Raw genomic sequence first — 8,519 nt, 5'->3', positions numbered from 1 at the left:
AAAGTTCCGAAACCACGGACGGTGGGACAAATGATGACATTTTTGGGAATGACAGGATTCAGTTCAGAATGGGTGGAAAGCTATGCCGAAAAAACGCAGGCACTACGAAAGATAATGAAGGAGGCAGGGTGTGACGAATTAAAAGCCAAACTAAAATGGGATAAAGATGCTTCAGACGCATTTGAAAACGTGAAAAGAGAAATGGCACAGGCACCAGCCTTGGCTTTACCGACCTATGACAAGCCCTTTGACTTATTTGTGAGTAACAGAGAAGCCGGATTTGCTACAGCAATGTTAATGCAGGAAAATTGCAAGGGTAGACGAAGGCAGGCTGTAGCATATTACAGTACCAAGCTAGACGACGTAGCGATGGGATACCCTCCGTGCTATCAAGGCCTGGCAGCAGCTTGGTGGGCATACGAAAAGGCAGCCACGGTCACAATGGGATATCCGATAAACATACATGTATACCATAAGGTAGCTGAATTGATTGAGCAAGGAAAATTTGTGCTGACACCTGCTAGGATCCATCATTATCGAATGCTAACTACATTTCCAGATATCACGATAATAAAGTGCAACAGAGTAAATCCAGCTGATTACATGCCATTACCTCATGAAGGAGAAGAACATGAATGCTTAAGAGAAGCAAAAACATTTATGAAACTGAGGAAAGATTTAAGAGCAGAGGGACTAGTGACAGAAGGGAAAAGGATACTGTATGTAGATGGCTCATGTTACAGGGATCACTTAGGAAACCACGCAGGCTATGCCATAGTTGAACAGAAAGGGGAAACACTTGAAGTCATAGAAGCAGAGAAATGTGAACAGCCCTGTTCAGCCCAACTGGCAGAACTTAAAGCATTGACCAGAGCATGTGAGCTAGCAAACGGGGAAGCATTGGAAATTTATACTGATTCGGCCTATGCCCACGGGGTCTGCCATCTGTTCGGGGCAATATGGAAGCAAAGGGGATTTATGAAAAGCGGAGGAGGACCAATACAACACGAAGGTCAAATCAGGGCTTTAATAAGGGCCATGATGGGTCCAAGGGAATTAGCCATAATTAAGTGTCAGGCGCATAAAAAGGGAGCAGACAGCATCACACAGGGAAACACCAAAGCCGACAAGGCAGCTAAAGAAGCGTCAGGATGCATTGAGGCTACGATAGCCCCAGTAGAAATAGCAAGGCCGCACCCAGGGCCAGGTACGGGGGATATCGAACCTCATATCACATTAGAAGATGTAGCACAGTTACAGGAGGAAACCTCTGTAGCTGAAAAGGCAATGTGGAAAGATAGAGGAGCACTACAGGGACAACAGGACAGGATATGGAGAAATGGGGAGGGATTGGTCATAGCACCCACATCATTACTAACCGTACTAATTAGCGAAGCGCATGGAGTGGACCACTGTGCAAGAGGAGAAGTGGCGAGAAAGATCAAGAAGGAAGGATTCTGGTCACCATACCTGCAAAACTCGATTGGCTACATACTAAGTCAGTGTGAGGTGTGTGCTCAGAATAACATCAGGAAGGGCATTACTGCCCCAATAGGGCATATACCCATTCCTGAAGGACCATTTAAACATCTATGCATGGACTATGTGGATATGGGAAAGGTGGTAAGAGGGAAAAGATACATGCTAGTGATTATTGATAGATTCAGCAGATGGATAGAAGCAACGCCATCCAAAGATCAAGGATCTGGAACGGTGATTAACTTCCTGTCAAAAGAAATTATCCCAAGATTTGGCATACCCACGCAATTAAGTTCAGACAATGGATCTGCTTTTATAGGAAGGGCACTGAGAGAGACACTCTCGGCACTCCGAATAAAGCAGAAGTTTGGATGCGTATATCACCCTCAATCCCAAGGAATGGTGGAGAGAGCAAACGGGACCCTTAAGGCTAAAATAAGCAAAATTTGCAATGAAACAGGGAAAAACTGGATAGATGCTCTGCCATTGGCTCTAATGCAATACAGGAGTCAGGAAAACAGAATCATACATTTGAGCCCACATGAAATGATGACAGGAAGAGTAATGCCGGTACCCAAGATCAGGGGATCAGGAGGTCCTACGCTAGAATGTTTAGATCAAAGCACAAAAGAATATATACAACAATTAACTGTTATACATAGAACTATATTTGAACAGGAAAAGCCAAGGAGGAGGAGAATCCGGTAACAGAACATCAGATCAAACCTGGAGATCGAGTATACATCAGAAAGTTCCGGAGACGTTGGAACGAACCGAGACGAGAAGGACCGTTTGAAGTCACCAAAGTGTCTCCCACGGCGTTGCAAGTAGAAGGCAGCACACTGTGGTATCACTTGAACCATTGTACCAGAACGGTACCAGGGGTGGGGGAGAGAAGGGAAATTGAAGAAGTACACAGAGTGGATAGAAGTGATAGCGAGGAAGAAATAGAAATACACGGGGAGAATCGTGGGGAGGAGGAACAGAGCCAAGGAAGAACAAAAAGAATAGAGGATGATGAAAGTAGTTCTGTACATGAGCTGGCTGATGATACAAATGCCCAGCCTGAGCCTATTAGTCAAGGTGCCGAGGGAGGTGAGGACAGGGAAGGGGCCCCATTCCCCACCTGGGACTTGGAAACTATTTCCCTTAGGGACTTCCGTGACCCATAGAAAAGGAGAATGGGATACAGAAGACATAAGGGTGCAGAATCAGGAAGATAGAGTATTAAGACGAACAAAACGTGAACGATTAGTGAGCACAAATACTATTTGGGGAAAAGCGCAGAAAAACAAATGGTGGAAATGGGCTGAGTATACAGGTCAGAGAAACAGTGATGGGAAAGAGTGTGTAGTATGTGCATCAGAGAAACCTAACACCCAAGTAACTGATATACCATGGGGATCAGGAGACTGTAGAACCAGGAAACAAAGCTGGAGAAAGGAAAATTGCCGTCCATATACCACATATATACGGTATCATATGATAGGGAATCGGAACTACTCGTATGAGAAGATAGACTGTTCCGGATCCGCATGTGATAACCTTTGTAAAGGTGAGCCGCCGTTGTGTCAATACCACTGCATCCTGTTTGCTGGGGTAAAAAAGGGCATCTACAACTTGACCCACAGATGTCCAAAGTGGCCAAAAACGGCAGTAGACGCGGTCCCAAAGGAATGGAGTGTAGAGCCCAACTTACAAATCCAAGATTGCTATTGGAGGGAAAGTAGCACAGGAAGTAGTGTGGGAAATTACACAGGAGAGTGTGAAAGGATTTGGAATATAACCGATGCTCTTAATCTGATCCTCTCAGGAGAGGGATGGGCACCCCCTCCTTATGTGTTAGACTATCAAGAAAATCAACTGGCCGATCTCTGGTGGCTTTGTGGCCCGGAGAAAGGGCTATTGGCAAAATTACCACAGAATTGGAAAGGACTATGTGCTCGAGTTATGCTTGCCCAGAGCACGGTGATACTACCAGTGGAAAAAGAAAGTAAATCACAAAGAATTAAGAGGGCATATACCCCTGACCCTACGATAAAACTGGACGCAATCGGACAGCCCCGCGGCATCCCGAATGAGTTCAAAGCTAGGAACGAAATAGCTGCAGGGTTTGAATCCCTCTTTGTTTGGATCACACCCAGCAAGAATACTGAGTGGATCAATTACATCTATTATAATCAGCAGAGGTTTATTAATTATACGAATGATGCCCTGGAGGCCTTAGGAGAGCAGTTGGATGCGACCAGCAAAATGGCGTGGCAAAATCGACAGGCGTTAGATTGGCTCCTGGCAGAGAAAGGAGGGGTGTGTGTTATGTTTGGGGATCAGTGCTGCACATTTATCCCTAATAACACTAATCCAGAAGGGTCATTTACACAAGCCATGAATAAGTTAAAAAATCTTAAGAAAGAAGTGAAAGAAAATGCTGGGTTTGGGCATGAGGTATGGAGTTGGCTGGACAGAATATTAGGAAGATGGGGGGCGTGGTTTGCCAAAGCTGGAGCTGTAGCAATCGCAACAATAATCATTCTGGGATTGATATTTTGTTGTTTTTTACCCGCCCTGAGATCCTTCCTTACCAGAGTGGCAGCGCGGCAGATGGTGACGCGGGTGCTAAGCAGCTCACGCTCGAGAGAAAAAACAGAGGAATGGGAAAATCTTGAGCCGCCCCCGCTGAGTGGATTCACAATGACCTTGGTCGAAGTTGAAACTCGTCACTCTGTAAAATAACTACAATAGTGGAAGATCACCTTGTAGAAACAACAGCACCTTGCTGAAGTCCGCGCGAAACCAGGAGAACTTAGTCTGTACACAGGAATCAGTCTTTTTCCCTTCCCTAGACAAGAGTGGGAAGGTTTTTGGCTGATGACTGTCAGGGGCAGGCAATCTGGAGGAGCAACCCAAAAATCAGAACCGGGATAGACAAATTATGATAAAGTTAGAATAGGGACACTGATCCCTGACCAAAATATTCGGCTCCTCCACATCGCCTGGGAAAAGTGATTAAAATAAAATACAAATGGGATTGAGCAAGGGGATTATTTGAACTTGATAATTGGGATGAGGCTAGGGAAGCCTCAAAGGGGGGATTGTAAGGGAAATAGTATTAGATATTGTATGAGCTAGGTATGAAATTCAGATTCACAGGTTTTAGTAAAATGATATAGCAGATTTAGGTGAGTAGTGAGATGGGTATATAACCTAAAATAACTTCGTGTGACCTAATATAATCAAGTGTAGTCGATATGATCAAAGTGGAGAAACTAGAGAAGTAATATAGCAATCACTAATTAAGGAAAGCAGACAATAGTCGCTTAAGAAAACAAGGAAGACTGCTCGGTGGTTCAACTTAATAGTGGACCATAAATCAGCAGAGAGAATGTCTTTTTCTTCTAAACACATTCGGCCTTAGTCTACAAAACCACGATTATTATACAAACAGAAAAGTTCAGATAAGAGCAAGAGTTATAACCACCATGGTTTAAGAGACAACGAGATATAACAGGGAGCGACCGATTGCAAAGAAAACAGATAAAGGGTCAACTAAAAATAATGGTGGCCAAAGAAAGATAGGGCTGTAGGGTAAGATAACAACCAAGGACAGGCTGTAAAAGGGAGAGGAGGATCTTGAGATATGAGGCTGAAATGTACATAAAAGAGTGTAAGCCCAAGGGCTCTTTGGATTGATCCGGAGATCCCGACTTTATCTCTTGTGCTGAGAAATAAAGTCTATTGCTTGGAAGATCGCTGCTCAGACTCTCTGTTTTAATTGATGTGAATAAATTGTCGTCCTGGGGAACCACGACACTATCAAATCAGCTCTCATCCTTTGCAGAGTAGCCATCCCCAGCTTCACCAATCCACGTAACTGAAGTTCCTCATCCCTGGACCTATTCTCACTTGTGAGGCATGGGTGTCGCTGGCTGGCCAGCATTTATTGCCCATCCCTAATTGCCCTTGTTCAGAGGGCACTTGAGAGTCAACCACATTGCTGTGACTCTGGAGTCACATGTAGGCCAGACCGGGTAAGGTTGGCAGATTTCCTTCCTTAAAGGACATTAGTGAACCAAATGGGTTTTCCCAACAATCGACAATGGTTTCATGGTCATCTATAGATTCTCAGTTACAGATTTTTTTTTATTGAATTCAAATTCCACCATCTGTCATGGCAGGATTCAAACCCGGGTCGCCAGAACATTAGCTGAGTTTCTGGATTAATAGTCTAGCGATAATATCACTACGACATCACCTCATAAAGCTTTCCTCGCCCTCTCTAATGCTTTCACATCCTTCCTAAAATGTGGCGCTTAGAATTGGACACAATATTCCAGTTGAGGCTGAACCAGGGTTTTTACAACATGTTCACTTTCGTACCTCTTCATAAAGCCCAGAATTCCGTATGCTTTATTAATAATTTTCTCACCTACTCTTCCATCTTCAGTGATTTGTACACATATATCCTCAGGACACAGCTCACCATATTTCAAGTTTGGTGTCATCTGCAAATTTTGAAATAATGCACACCCACTAACAGGCCAGAATTTTACCAACACGCCCATCCAAGGCTCGTAAGATCGGGCTCAAGGCCGATGGAGAATGCCGTTCTGCGAGCCTCGCACCCCCCCCCCACCCGATTTTGAGGCAGGCGTGCCAGTAAAATCAGGGCCATATAGTTCAAGAAAAGCAGTGGGCCTCATACAAACCCTTGGTGAACCCCACTGCATATCTTCCTCCAGCCTGAAAAACAACTAGTTACCACTAAACTATTCCCTTTTCCTAAGCTAACGCTGTATCCATGCTGCGACTGGCCCTTTTATTCCATGAGCCATAACTTTGCTTACAAGTCTGCTTTGCAGCACCGTATCGATGTCCTGGAGCTGAGGTGATTGGCCTCCAAAAACCACCACCATCATCTTCCTTTGAGGTAGGAATGACCCCCATGCTAATGAGAGTTTTCCTCCCAATTCTCATTGATTTTAATTTTGCCAGCATTCCTTGGTTGCATATTTGGTCAATTGCGGCCTTCATGTCAATAACAGTCACTCTCAACTCATCTGTGGAATTCAGCTTTCTTGTCCATGTTTGAATCAAGGCAGTGAGAGCATTTGAGGTAAATGTCCCTGGCACAATCCAGCTGAGCACTGGTGAGCAGTGTTTTGCAGAGTGCGTGCCACTTGATAGAAATGTTGACAAAATCTTCCATCACTTTGCTGATGATTGAGAGGAAACTGATAGGGTGGTTATTGGCTGGATTGGATTTGTCCTGCTTTTTCAGGGCAGGACATATCTGGGCTTGCCTGAAAGCTGCATGCAGAGCATGGAGACTATACTGTCCAACATGGAGACTATACTGTACAGCATGGCGACCATACTGTACAGCATGGAGACTATACTGTCCAACAAGGAGACTATACTGTCCAACATGGAGACTATACTGTCCAACATGGAGACTATACTGTACAGCATGGAGACTATACTGTCCAACAAGGAGACTATACTGTCCAACATGGAGACTATACTGCCCAGCATGGAGACTATACTGTCCAACAAGGAGGCTATACTGTCCAACATGGACACCATACTGTACAACATGGAGACTATGCTGTCCAACATGGAGACGATACTGTCCAGCATGGAGACGATACTGTCCAGCATGGAGACTATACTGTACAGCATGGAGACTATACTGTCCAGCATGGAGACTATACTGTCCAATGGAGACTATACTGTCCAACATGGAGACTATACTGCCCAGCATGGAGACTATACTGCCCATCATGGAGACTATACTGTCCAGCATGGAGACTATACTGTACATCATGGAGACTATACTGTCCAATGGAGACCATACTGTACATCATGGAGACTATACTGTCCAACATGGAGACTATACTGTACAACATGGAGACTACACTGTCCAATGGAGACTATACTGCCAACATGGAGACTATACTGTCCAGCATGGCGACCATACTGTACAGCATGGAGACTATACTGTACAACATGGACACTATACTGTACAGCATGGAGACTATGCTGTCCAACATGGAGACTATACTGTACAACATGGACACTATACTGTACAGCATGGAGACTATGCTGTCCAACATGGAGACTATACTGTCCAGCATGGTGACTATGCTGCCCAGCATGGAGACTATACTGTACAGCATGGCGACTATATTGCCCAGCATGGAGACTATGCTGTCCAACATGGAGACTATACTGTCCAGCTTGGAGACTATACTATACATCATGGAGACTATACTGTCCAACATGGAGTCAAGTGATCAGCTCCATTAACATCATGGTGGCACCAGTGATGGAACATCTTGGATGCGCTGGCAGCTTTCTTAATGAAAATTGGATGGGTTCCATGATGAGCAAGCAATTCTGCCAAATTATTGCCCATGTCACGAAGACAAAAATTATATTCCATATATCAAAATTCAACCTCCAGCCTACATCTTTCAACCTATGTTCTCTACCTCCCTGCTTCTCTCTCCTCCTTCACATTAGCTGTTTTACATGTTGCAGCATGAAACTAAAGTCAGCTTATTTGCAAGAGAGACAGACAATTGACGGCTATGCATGTGGAATACAGGTGCAGCTTAATAGGTTTTTAGATTAACATAACGTGATTGGCTGTGAGGTACATAATGAAAACAGGAAATGTTGGAAACACACCTCGGGTTAGGTAACAAACTGTAGCATTTCAGCTGTGGTTAGACATCTTATACAATCATAGAATCCCTACAGTGCAGAAGGAGGCCATTTGGCCCATCGAGACTGCACCGACCACAATCCCACCCATGCCCTATCCCCATTACCCCATGCATTTACCCTAGCTAGTCCCCCTGACTACAATACTGGGGCAATTTAGCATGGCCAACCCACCTAACCCGCACATCTTTGGATTGTGGGAAAAAATCACAGAACCCGGAGGAAACCCACGCAGACACGGGGAGAACATGCAGACTCTGGTGCTGTGAGGCAGCAGTGCTAACCACTGTGTCACCACGTGCCGCCCATCTGTG

At 44.7% G+C, this 8,519-nt stretch overlaps 1 pseudogene; it reads right to left on the bottom strand.

Moving 5' to 3' along the window:
- Positions 1–6,532: 6,532 nt before the first annotated feature.
- Positions 6,533–7,860, bottom strand: LOC144496041 (uncharacterized; annotated as a pseudogene).
- Between the last annotated feature and the right edge of the window lie 659 nt (positions 7,861–8,519).

The sequence above is a fragment of the Mustelus asterias genome, chromosome 7 (genome assembly GCF_964213995.1).
Source record: "Mustelus asterias chromosome 7, sMusAst1.hap1.1, whole genome shotgun sequence".
Taxonomy (NCBI): domain Eukaryota; kingdom Metazoa; phylum Chordata; class Chondrichthyes; order Carcharhiniformes; family Triakidae; genus Mustelus; species Mustelus asterias.
Note: the sequence above shows the minus strand (reverse complement) of the source record. Positions and strands in the feature narration are given on the sequence as shown.